This window comes from Salvia splendens, chromosome 4 (genome assembly GCF_004379255.2).
Source record: "Salvia splendens isolate huo1 chromosome 4, SspV2, whole genome shotgun sequence".
NCBI lineage: Eukaryota > Viridiplantae > Streptophyta > Magnoliopsida > Lamiales > Lamiaceae > Salvia > Salvia splendens.
The window spans coordinates 36,015,424-36,029,529 of record NC_056035.1 but is presented as its reverse complement, the minus strand read 5'-3'; the positions used below and the strand labels follow the sequence as shown (position 1 = coordinate 36,029,529).

Below are 14,106 nucleotides of genomic sequence, written 5' to 3'. Positions count from 1 at the left end.
GAACGAGCACAACCATTGTATATGTAAGCGATGGTGGAAACTGTCCATTTGCTAGCCAAGAAGACCCTACAGCAACGACCTCATCACCTATCAAATGCCAAAATTTCTGATAGAAAGATGGATTAAGACCATCAGGACCTGGTGCTTTATCGGGATGCATAGAAAACACAGCTCTTCGAAATTCCTCATATGTAAACGGAGCAAGTAATTCGGCATTATCAGTAGAATAAACTCGTGGATTAACTAAAGACGTTACGGGCTCAATAGTTGTAACTTCAGCAGTATATAATCGCTGAAAATAATTATTAATAATAGAATGGATACCTTCTTTGCTGCGGATTGTCACACCTGATTCATTTTGCAGCTCTGTAATAGTATTTCGTCGCTTGCGATTATTTGCTGCAAGATGAAAATATTTGGTATTCGCATCTTCTTCTTGGAGCGTAGATCTTTAATTCACAATCCATGGGTATTGGGTTAGCAATAAATCATTAATTCAGGATAGAGAACATAATCTGAGGGTGAACGGATAAAATAATGACCACTTAAATATTAATCTAACGATCTTTTTTACACGGAGAGAAAATGAAAATGTCATATTTTAAAGTAAAAATCCATTTATTAATATAAATAATACTCCGTATTCATAACATAAATGCCCTGTATATATTGCGAATTCAAGATTTTTGGCTACAATTAAAAAATGTAAACATTCTTAATTGTGACAATTTTTTTAGACTAGAGTTCACAAAATCCAAATACCATCGCTTGTTGTTTTTTCCTACTCATCCCGTCCGCCAAAACTGACACATTTTGTCATTTTAGAGTGTCCATCATTTAAAGACATGTTTACCTTTTTTCCACTTTTAGTAAGTAGACACTTTACTCCACTAACTCATCATACTCACATTCTATATAAAATTAATAATATAAAATGAGACTCATACTCCATTAATTTTTTTAGTACTGCTATTTTTCTTTATAAAATCATACAATTTCTTAAAACTTGTGTCGAATCAAAATACGTTTTTTATTGGCAGACATAGGGAATACTACTCTAGAGAGTACATGTATTTGATTTGATTTAAATACTAAAAAATTTATGAAAATGATCCCAATTCAAGAATTTTAGAGAAAAAATTAAAATATATGTATATGCATTAAATTACAAAATTATGTGAACTAAATAAATAGATAATCGTTTTACAGTCGTATACCTAAATTAAATTACAATAAGTATATAATAAATTAATCCAATTTTATATAAGAATGCTCTCTATAATAGATGTAGATATACAAAACTAGCATTTGTTACAATTTACAACAATCAGTGACGAAGCCAGAATTTTACGGTTGGGGGGTCCAAATAAAAAATTCAAATAATAAAATGAAACATAAATAATATTACATAATATAAATATAATGTTGTAAACATATAGTTCCATACAATGATATTATAACACTCCTCTTCTACTTTTCATCTTCTGAAACCGCTGCATAATAGCTTCATTAGTTACATTAACAAACACATCCTTCTCAATATAAGGAACTAAGCAATCATTCAATAGCTGGTCTCCCATACGATTCCGTAGAGAAGTCTTAACGAGCTTCATTGCTGAAAAAGCTCTTTCTACTGAAGCAGTGGCAACGTGTAAGAGCAATGACAGTTTAATTAACAAATAAACCAACGAAAAATTCTCATGTTTCCTTGTAGAAACCATATTCTGAGCAAGACCTGCAATTCCTGATACTTTTGAAAACCTTTCATCTGTGCGCACATAAAAAATAAAGTTATCAAGCTGACTTTCAAGCTCATAAGTAACTTCAGAAAATTCAGATGGATAATACTTGGCAAGGCGAAGCAGCTTCTCTGAATCAAATGCAGAAAATGAGTCTCTAGGATCAAAACATGTCATACACAGAAGTAAATCTGTGTTGACTTCATTAAAACGGTGATTCAACTCTTGAGCTTGCATATCAATGACTGAACAAAACAACTCAACTCGATAATGGTGGAGATTTTTTATTTTCTCAATTTTACGCCTTCCTCTTCCTCTAACTACACACTCATCTTCCATATCAAGCACACCAATCTCATTTGTTCTACAAAACTTTGTAACTTCAGCAAGCAAAACCTCCCAACCTTTTTCCCTCATTATTTGTAAACGTGTTTTTGCTACTTTGACAAGATTCACAGCATTAACAATGTCTTGATCCTTCTTTTGTAGAACTTGAGAGAGATCATGTGTAATTCCCAAGAGTTTCCTCATAAGATGCAACACAAAGATAAACTCAAAATGATTTAGAATTTCTTGCACATCCAAAGCTTCAGCCTATGTGCATCCTCATAACCATTCTCCCCAACATACTTAAGAACATCATTAATAGAAAAAATAAATGCATCAAGTTGATGAGAGTACCATAATGCGAACTCCAACGAGTATCTCCGGGTCGCGTCAATGACTTCTCTTGATTTAATCCTCTTCCGGTATTAATTTCATCACTTGCAATCCCTTCAACAACCTTCGCTCTTTGACTCTCTCGTAGCACATCTCTGTACTTACATGAACTTCCAACAATATTACACAAACGGGTGACAGAATTAAAAAAAGACCTAATACTTGTATGTTTTTTTAGCAACAACAACAATTGTGAGTTGAAGCTGATGTGCAAAACAATGCACATAATAAGCACTAGGATTTCTCTTGAGAATCAAACTTTTCAACCCAATTGAATTCTCCTCTCATGTTACTTGCACCATCATATCCTTGACCTCTCAAACTTGATACACTTAAACAATGAGTCGATAACAAAGAATCAAGTGTCTTCTCAAGTGTGGTTTTTATTAATTAAAATTAATATTTATGAAATTACTAAAATACCCCTGTGATTTTTCAGAATTGTTGAGGAGCCCCTGGGCCCCATTGTCCCTTCGTCCCTGACAACAATACCTATACAAAATCATTAGAGAAAATAAGAATTTTCAAAATTAGAAAGTGTATGCTTTTTTATGGGACAGGACTAAACGGAAAAGAGTGCATACTCTTGTGGGACGGGAAGAGTAATAGGTTATTAACTCTAATTCTTGGTTTTAGCAGTATATATGCATGAGAATCTCAATCTAACAAGAAGTACACACTATATATTGGGAAAATTGGGTACATAAATTGTTTTGTATTCTTTCTCCATCGTGTCTTTGTCACGTCTGAATTTGTGGAAAGATAAAGAGGCATTTCTTGTGGTTCGTATTACATGGATTGCTTGTTCAATCACATATATATGGATATCACCATAGCATATCCGATTTATTGAGATGGTAAATCATAAATATATGTATATTCTCCTAATCATGTGTGTGCGTGCACGTAATTTTGTTCTTATTATTATCAGTAAAATTGGTCCAGTATGTTAAATTCGAAATGGACAATAAAGTAATTAAACTAATTCAAAGTCGTAAACAAGATTAAACTAATTTACCTCCAAATCGGCCGAGAACCAGTTTGCAGCCAAATACTTGGTATTTGTTCAATGCCATGTAATTATATATGTGATGTGGATTGGATACGATGGATTTTGGATATTATTTAAAACAAAGAAGTATTGCACATATTTTAGTATTTTTCCTAGAGTATATCTGTGACTGTATATAATAATTGACAAAAATTTTTAAAAATTAATACAATATTTGAGAAAACGGTGGGCGATTGGGTGAGCTAAATTATATACTACCATATCGCGATTACCTACTCTAAGCTGTGAGATAATCTAAATTAAACAAATACGACAATGCTAAAAGTTAAGTCTGTGATATGCTACTTAAATATATATATGTATGAATCCATAATCTCAACATTTTACTAAAGAAACTAACAAAGTAAATGAATTTTCCACGAGTGCATGTTTTTCTAATTTGAATCAATAAAATATGTATGAATGTCGGAAATCAGTGTTGGAAGGTAATACTAATTTTTATTTTTCGTTTAATTAACTAAGCTTTCTAAAATATTCTTAGATGAGATGATTAACTTCATATTTAAAGTGAACAAATTCTGTCCAATTTTAATTCAAGATTTTAAAAGGTTTAATTGTTAAAAGAAACAAAATTAGTATTAATTAGACATCTCCCTAGAAATTTAGAATTTATTACTCGCTAATTATTGTTGAATTCATCCTTTGGGTCCAGCAAATGGTGTTATTATTATTTATATCCCTGGAGTATATTATAAGCTGTATCGCATTTGTGTTAAAATGGTGTAATTATTTTATATATCATTTTAATTTTAAGTTTTTAGCAATATAATCGCAAAATTCCACTTTTTACAAAGTAAGAACAAACAGAACTAAAGACACGATTTGATTTTAAAAAATTAAGGATATTGAAATTTGATTTTTTTTTTAAATGTTAATTAACCGTCACGTAATCCAGCCCCCACTTGCATTTTACACGAGTACATTAAAATGAATTTAATAAAGTAAGATTTTTTTTTGAGTTGATTAATTAGGTTCTACTATTAGTTTCATAAATAACATAAATTTATTCTTTATAACATTAATATATTATCAGCAGTAGCATATCGTTTTTGATGCAATTAACACGTCCAAAGTCAATTAATATTAAAAGGGTCTGTATACATAAAGAATAAAGATAATGACTAAGCTGCAGACGTTAAGCAGAAAAATATTTGTTTTAGTATTTAAAGACTGAGATCAACTAGCTAGTTTAAGGACTCACATTCCTTAATTAGTATCCAACTCAAACTAGCCAAAATATCTCCTAATCTCTGCCTGAACACTTAGGACGTGTTTGGTTTATTGGTTACCTCTGGTTAGAGAAAATTAATGTTGTCGGAACAGTGTATTTCAAGTGTTTGGTTTGCAAAATACCCTAAAGTGCAGCCCGTGTTATTAATCTGTGGCCCGTCTCGAATCGCGAGATTTCCACTGTTTAGGGTAGAGATGTATCTCCCACCTCCCCCTGCGATAGAGCAGGTTAGTGGAGGTAAAATTTCTCACTCCCATTATTATCCCTCTCTTTCTACTTCTCTCTACTTCCTCTATCCTCTCGGCTCTCATCTCCTATAAAATCGGAGCCATTTTTTTTCAAAATTCTTTTCTTTGTAAGATTGTTCTTGGATTTGAGTGATTTTCCAGAGATTTCGATTGGATCAATGTTTGAGATGATGGTAACTAAACAGGATCCGAACCTCTTTCTTTTAAATATTTTATTTTGATTTGCATGTCTTCAATCCAGATATTTTCTGTAAAAAAAATTGTGTTACTTTATTTTATAAATTTTGATGTGTTATGTATCTTGTCTGCAAAAAAAATTATGTTCTTCAATGCAGTTCGCCATTAGTTTGTGTTGAATTCTTCAAATTTTGGTGTTGGGTTTTGTTGCTTTTTAATTGTTTTTATTCGTCATAATAAAATTAATTGTTCTTGCTAAAAACTTTTGGTGTTGGGTTAGTAGTTCGCAATCTTTTTTCTCAAAAATTATGGATTCAATGATTTTGTCATATGGTTATTTCATCTTCACAATTTCATTGATTTTCACATCAAATATGGATCGTTTGATTATTAACATAAGTTTTCTTTAATCAATGATAAATATGCTTAAACTTGATAAAATTAACTACTATATTCTAAATAATCAACAAATTAACTACTGATTTAGTTAATAATCCAGAAATATATATGGTAATCTTTACATAAGGATATTTCTGTGGTTTCTCATCTTACCTATAAAACAAATTTGTGAACTATCTTAATCAACCAAACAGCATTATAAAATTTCTATCTTGACGTTGTCTTACCGGTGGCCCGAAACTACTATCTTCGAATAACTATCTTACTATATCCTATAAAATTGATCAAGAATATCGAGTCAATGTAATATACTCTTATTATTTAATTTTCTTTGATTTGTTTGATCAAATATTATTGTCAATATAACAATAAATTATCTGCTATAAATTGGCTGTTTGTTGTAGTGAGCTTAATTGTCTTAACTCGGCATCTCACATGTGGTACAACATGATATAATATTAATTAATAAAAAGAATATCAATAATAATTATATTAAATAAATAAACTATTTTGATAATTGTGAAATAAAGATCAGAGAATAAATAGTTCGAGATGGTACGTACGTAACGAAATATCCTGTCCTAATCAAAGCGATCCTAAATATTCCAGTTGTCGACGATGAGACAATTTTAAACCAAAACATATTTAAAAAGTGAACAAACTTTTGAATATGAATGGGAGGACATAATTTAAATAATATAATTGTCCTTCCATTATGAGGTGGGTAGGTCTCACTAAATATTCTTCTCGACCCAACAAAATTAAAGTTGAATAATGACTTAGGCATCTATATAAGTTTTTTATAATTAAGTGTCTAATTGCTTATAAACATCTCATAATCATGCAACTTAACTAACCATTATGTAGGAAAAGTATCAATAGCTCCCCTTTCAAAAAAATTCAGTGCCCATACGTTGATAACGTACTACATCCCTATAAATAAGATTTTGTATAATAATTAAGAAAAAAAGGTTGAAACAAGAAAAACGAAAATAGAAGATTTGCTGAAATGCTGTGTCTGTTGTTAATTTTAATTTTTAAGCAATAAAATTATAAAAATCTCCCCAACAAAACCATGGGCGCATAGGCAATCCTAAAAAATGGGGATAGTGATAATCACTTACATATACATTACTTGTATAAATAAGCTTCAGTTAAACAGAAACTCCCAATGCTTCAAATCTTTCTCAAATTTTCACAACCCAAACAAATATAAACACACACATTAGGTAAAATTGTGAAATGGGAAGGTGTTTCTTGAGTAGGAGTCGTCACGTTGATCATAGTTACTCATCGAGATCATGTGCACCGAGGGGTTTCTTGGCGGTTTATGTAGGAGAGAGTAAGGATAAGAGTCGATTTATAGTTCCGATTTGGTATTTAAAGACTCAATTATTTCAAGATTTGTTGAGGTTTTCAGAGGAAGAATATGGATTTGAGCATCCCATGGGAGGTCTTACAATCCCATGCAGTGAAGAAGCATTCTTGAATGTCACTTCTCGTCTACATGAATTGCGGTTTAGAGGGAAATTAAACCAATTTGCATTGAGTTAGTTAATTATTTTACTTGTTTGTTAAAAAAAATCAAAAGAGGTTTCGTATCTGTACGTTATTACTGCATTTTTTTGTGGAAGAAAATAGTGTATTATTTTCTCCTATCCAACTTTAATTGATTATGTAGTGTTGGGTATAAAGCAAAAACTTTGAATCTTGGGCGATCAAAATAACTCATACTATATTGTTTTGCAATTCTACTCTGGTCTCTGGAGGATGGCTGTGAAGTTGTGCCCGTCCAATGGAGAAATCAACGAAGAACGATAATTGATCTTGACTGGATTGCTCTCTTGTTACGATGATATTATTGGACTCTTGCTCATCATTCTTTGGTTCGAGCCTTTATTTTATCAAAAAAAAAATCAACAAAGAGGGTTGGGGCTAATGAGCAACTTATTGTTCAGCCAATAAAGTTCTTACGTTAAATTAGTTATAGTAGAGTGAACATTCTAAACATAGCCCATTATGAATTTTCTAATTTTGAAAACTTTCCATTTTCTAATGAGGTATGGCACATTCTCTACTAAAAATACATTTTATAATATTTTTTTTAAATTTCTTTTACTTAAACAATTGTGTTTTACTATGTCTCTTCAAAAGTTCATATTTTTAAGGGACATGTAGACATTACATTAATAAAGATAGAAGAATTGTTTTGATAATTTTCACATTATTTAAAGTAAAAAAAAAAGTAAAGAAAAGATGCCCACCCCAATTTCAAGATTGTTTAATTCAAAGTTTCGCAAATTTATCCTTCCTTATGGCGATCTTGATTTCTTTTTTATATGCGTTTCGATGATCATTGCATTAATTTGTCTTCTTTCTCCAGATTTTTAAAATTGAACGCAGTTTAATATATTATGAACATCTTCAAAAAATATGGTAAAATAAATCATAGCAAAAGTTAGTAGTAAAATTTAGTAAACCACATTGTACGTAAATAAAATCAGTTGCTGCATGCTTGCTTGATAAAATTCTGCACTCTTTTAATGAAACTGTAGTTTCTTTTTATTATTTAGCATGCAAATAGAAGATAGAAGCCCTAGTTAAGCAAGATACATTTGCATGCCACAATGCCTTTCTAATTAAAACTTGGTGAATTTCTCTTTCCATTCACCGGAATGCTATCAACTCGACCATCTCCGCCACCACGGCCTCCGAGGCTCACACCTCCACCTCTAAGTCCCATCCCTCCTCTTGAACCATGCCAATTGGGACCACCTCCCCAACCGCCTCCCCCACCGCCTCCACCTCCACCTCCTGAACCTCCACCACCACCTCCTCCGCCTCCGCCTCCACCCCCAGAAGAGGTAGGAGGTGGTGGGGTGGCTGCTACAGGAGGCGGTGGAGACTGTACGACTTGGCTAAGTGAAGTGGTGCTCATTATCATGATCATGACAAATAGTACCAAGCTAAGAAAATGAAAATGAGACATGACTCTAAATGACTTAAATTCTTGGATGTTTTGGGAGTGAGTTAATCTTTAGATTTGTGCACATATATATAGGTGGGGGTGAGGAGCACAACTTCATGGGGATAATTGGAGACTTTGTTCTTATTCTATTTTTACAACATCAAAAGATAAAATGTTGTTCCTCAACCACATGTTACTTACCGCGTTTTGCGTGTTGAATTAATTTTGGAGTAAATAATCGCCGATATTAATTTCTTCATACACAACTTATTTCGGAGTAAAAATGTGTGATCAAATTGATAAGTCTCAAACATCACTATAGAACACATCGATCTATATATGATGAATATGAGTATAATTGATAAAGATTAAAAATTATTGTAGGATTCATCTAAATATATTTATGCCTCTTACAAGATTTTATTTACTTATTCCCTTTCTTTATTTCTTTTTATGCCTACCGAGGTAGCTATAGTAGTGGTTATAGAAAATGCCATTTAATAAACCGGAATTTGGGGATTTATAACAATATTTTCACCAGCTTTTGTATCTTCCCCAGAATTTCTTCTTCTACCTTCATATATGTGTATGCATACAAGTTAATACAATGCGCTTCTAACAACCCACCTCAACTTTTCATTGATATATATATATATATATATATATATATATATATGGGGAGCGTTATTCTCCTTTTCACATCTTAGATCCTTTTTCCTTCTTAATATTACGCGTTAGATCTAAGGCATCAACGGATCAGATTGATTCTATAAAACTGGTTCCGTGTTGCATTATAGAAGGTGTTTGTATGCATTACAGGGTTATTATTGACATTTGACGGAAAAGTAACTGCCACATTTTGGTATCTGCGAATAATGCACCACATGGTCACGAGTAATGCATATAATTGACTATATAATGCACAATATGTGAACTGCAATGCATACGAATAAGATGTACCATGTTATAATATTTGGACACACGTTTCTTGTTTCCCCTAAGGGTTTAATAAGCTTAGGGGCTAGGGTATAGTACGTAGACACGTATGTAATCTTCACATGGTAACGAGTAATGGATATAGTTGACTATATAATGCACAATTTGTGAACTGCAATGCATACGAACAAGATGTGTTGTGTTATGATGTTTGACACACGTTTCTTGTTTCCCCTAAGGGTTTAATAAGCTTAGGGGCTAGGGTCTAGTACGTACGCATTAATAACAAATTATAAAACGATACGAATAATTCACCAAATTGTCACGAGTAATGGATGTTATTAACTATATAATGCACAATATGTGAACTGCAATGCATACGAATAAGATGTACCATGTTATGATGTTTGACACACGTTTCTTGTTTCCCCTAAGGGTTTAATAAGCTTAGGGGCTAGGGTATAGTACGTAGACATTACTAACAAATTGTTGTTATTGGAATATACGTATGTGCATTATTTGGTTTAGGTAGTGCATTATGTAGCTGTTAATTGTCATTATCTCAGTATATTATGCATTATTAGAGGTATTGTGTATATGGGTTAATCAACGGATTGAAGATTACATACGTGCATTTAGTAATGTCTACGTACTATACCCTAGCCCCTAAGCTTATTAAACCCTTAGGGGAAACAAGAAACGTGTGTCAAACATCATAACATGGTACATCTTATTCGTATGCATTGCAGTTCACATATTGTGCATTATATAGTTAATAACATCCATTACTCGTGACAATTTGGTGAATTATTCGTATCGTTTTATAATTTGTTATTAATGCGTACGTACTATACCCTAGCCCCTAAGCTTATTAAACCCTTAGGGGAAACAAGAAACGTTTGTCAAACATCATAACACATCACATCTTGTTCGTATGCATTGCAGTTCACAAATTGTGCATTATACAGTCAATTATATCCATTACTCGTTACCATGTGAAGATTACATACATGTCTACGTACTATACCCTAGCCCCTAAGCTTATTAAACCCTTAGGGGAAACAAGAAACATGTGTCAAACATCATAACACAGCACATCTTGTTCGTATGCATTGCAGTTCACATATTGTGCATTATATAGCCAATTATATGCATTACTCGTGACCATGTGGTGCATTATTCGTAGCGGTTTCCAGCCATTATTAGATTACTATTGTACCCTCATAATGCACAAAATAGGATAAATAATGCAACACGGGATTAATTACCCAATGTTGATCATGACCGTCCATTTCTCTAATCTAATGGCTGATATTAAGAAGGAAAAAGGAGGAAATATAGGAAAAGGAAATGAATACATCCCTATATATATATATATATATATATATATATATTATTATAATATATTGTAACACAATTTTGCCCCCCTTCACACAAAAAAAAAACTCATTTGCCCCTTCTCCCAAAAAGTCACGCCACTTTCCACTACAATAAAATATTTATTTTTCTTTTCCCCAAATTAAAATACACAAACATTTTACCCAAAGCCTTATAAATTAGAAAAATACCTAATTTGGCTGTATATGAACCTTTTGAAGCCAGCCGCCGTTTTTCAACTTCTTCCTCTGTTTTCCCTTCCATTTCAAAAGCTTCAAGTAATACCCCTGATATCATTCTTCCATTCTCTCATAGGTAACTCTTATTACAAAATTTGATGTATTTGGTAATTGGTATAATGGTATTAATTGTTCATTCTTGTTCAATTGTTCTTATATGAAATATGTTTGTTTGGGTATTCTCTGTAACTCTGTTAGTTCTTATAGACTATAGTTTTAGTCTTATTTATTGCACTTATCTAAAATTTTTTATTTAATTGATTGTATAACTGACTCACTAAATAAATCAAATATTTTGAATTATTAGTAGAAGATGGATAAATTTCTGAAAAGAAAATTGACGGTGGAAGGAACATCTTCAGTCAGAAATAGAGCAAGTGATGATCTTTCAAAAAGACAACATGTGGAAATCAATTTGGATGCTCTACCTTCTGATCCTGGGCTCAGGGAGAGAATTTCCAGTTATCATCCTAATGATCGTGATAGAATTAGAAGACACTATTTGCAACAAGGTCCATGTCAACCGAAGGGACATGATTTTCCTCAGAAAAAAATTGGCAACATATATCGACGATTTGTTCCAAAATGGTTTGAGGAGCATGGAAATTGGTTGGAGTATAGCATTGAGAATGATGCTGCGTTTTGTTTGTGTTGCTATCTTTATAGGCCTGATATTGGAGCACAAGCAGGTGGTGATGTATTTGTATCAGAGGGTTATACTAATTGGAAGAAAAAAGAGAAGTTCAAAGAGCATGTTGGAGGTCCAGATAGTGCACATAACAAAGCATGGAGGAATTGTGAGGATTTGATGAATCAACAACAACATATCCGATCTATTTTTATGAAGCAATCAACACAAGCACGAAATGATTATCGCATTCGCTTGACTGCTTCACTTGATTGCATCCGATTTCTTTTATGTCAAGGTTTGGCATTCCGTGGCGATGATGAATCTGAAGAGTCTGAAAATCATGGAAACTTTCTTGAGCTTCTATACTTTCTTGGTGATCACAATGAGTATATAAAGAAGGTTATCTTGAGTAATGCACCGGGAAACCATAAAATGATAGCTCCTAGTATCCAGAAAGATCTTGTTCGTGCTTGTGCTATGGAGACTACTAATGCTATTCTTCGTGAGGTAGGTAATGAATTCTTTGCGATATTGCTTGATGAATCTCGTGATATTTCAGTGAAGGAACAGATGGCAGCTGTTCTTAGATTTGTCAATTCCCAAGGATGCGTTGTTGAAAGATTTCTTGGTATTGTTCATGTGAGAGACACCACGGCTTCCTCATTAAAAGTGGCTTTAGAAGGTTTATTCTTGAAGCATAATTTGAGTTTGTCTAAAGTACGAGGGCAAGGCTATGATGGGGCAAGTAACATGCGAGGTGAGTTTAATGGACTAAAGACACTAATATAGCAAGAGAACTCTTCTGCTTACTATGTTCATTGTTTTGCTCACCAACTCCAATTAGCTCTCGTTGCCGTGGCTAAGAAAAAACCACAAGTTGCTGTTTTTTTTAACATAGTGAATAATATTACTACTGTGGTTGGAGCTTCGTGCAAACGCAGAGATCTACTCCAAGAGAAACAACTTAACAAACTTCAAGAAGCACTTGAAAGTGGTGAACTCTTAGTTGGAAAGGGTTTCAATCAAGAGAGAAGTCTTCAAAGAGCAGGTGATACACGATGGGGTTCTCATTATAGGTCATTGATAAATTTGTCTATTATGTTCTCTTCGGTTATTGAGGTTCTCCAAATTATTCAAGAAGATGGTGTTAAGCCTAGTCAGAGAGGTGAAGCATTTTCCATATTAAGTGTTATACCTACTTATGAATTTGCATTCATTTTGCACTTGATGATGACTCTCTTGGGAATCACTAATCAATTATCTTTAGCATTGCAAAGGAAAGATCAAGATATTGTGAATGCTATGGATTTAGTTAGGGTGGCAAAACAACATTTACAAGATATGAGGGATGAAGGATGGGAGTCTCTCTTGAGTGAAATATCTGCATTTTCTATGAAAAATGATATTGATATCATAAATATGGATGACAAATATGTGACTCCGGGACGACCTCAAAGGAAAGGAGAAGTTTTGACAAATTTGAATTACTTCCGGTTTGAGCTTTTCAATAGCATTATCGATTGGCAACTTCAGGAGCTCAACAATCGCTTCAACGAGGTAAATACACATTTGCTTCTATGTGTGGCTTGTTTAAGCCCAAAGGATTCTTTTGCTGCTTTTGATAAGTCCAAATTGATAGAGCTTGCCCGTTGTTATCCATCGGAGTTCACAGAGATTGATCTTCGGTTGCTTGGTAAACAACTTGAGACTTACATTCGTGATTTAAGTTCACATAAAGAGTTCTCAAGTCTCAAAAGTATCGGAGATCTTTCTCAGAAGTTGGTTGCTACAAGAAAACATATTGTATATCCATTTGTTTATTTGCTCGTGAAGTTGGCGTTGGTATTACCGGTTGCAACGGCATCAGTGGAGAGAATTTTTTCAGCTATGAAAATTGTGAAAACTCGCCTTCGTAATAAGATGGGAGACTCTTGGATGAATGATTGTTTGATTACCTACATTGAGAAAGACATATTTTGTAAGATTGACCGTGAAAGAATTTTGAATAGTTTTCAGGATATGAGACCCCATCGAGAACAATTGTAATGGTTAGGTAACCTTAGTTAACGGTCGATAAACTTTTGTCCTTGTTATTATAATATATTATATTTTATTATATTTTTATATTTATTTATTTGTATATTAATATTTTTGCCCCTCCTACTATTATTTCCTGGATCCGTCCCTGTGTCGAAGCATACAATTCACCATCAATGAATATATTGCTCTTAGTTTTATTTTTATTTTTTATGTTTTTGTGGGAGGGGGATATTTGGTTTGAACTTAATCACTTAATTTGATACTCTCTCCGTTTCCTAAAAATAAAAATTATTTCCTTTTTGATCCGTTTCCTAAAAATATAAGCTCTC

The 14,106-nt window shown here is 32.8% G+C and overlaps 1 pseudogene; it reads left to right on the top strand.

The window, feature by feature from the left end:
* The first annotated feature begins 11,419 nt into the window (after positions 1 to 11,419).
* On the top strand, positions 11,420 to 13,783 carry LOC121801073 (annotated as a pseudogene).
* Positions 13,784 to 14,106: the final 323 nt, after the last annotated feature.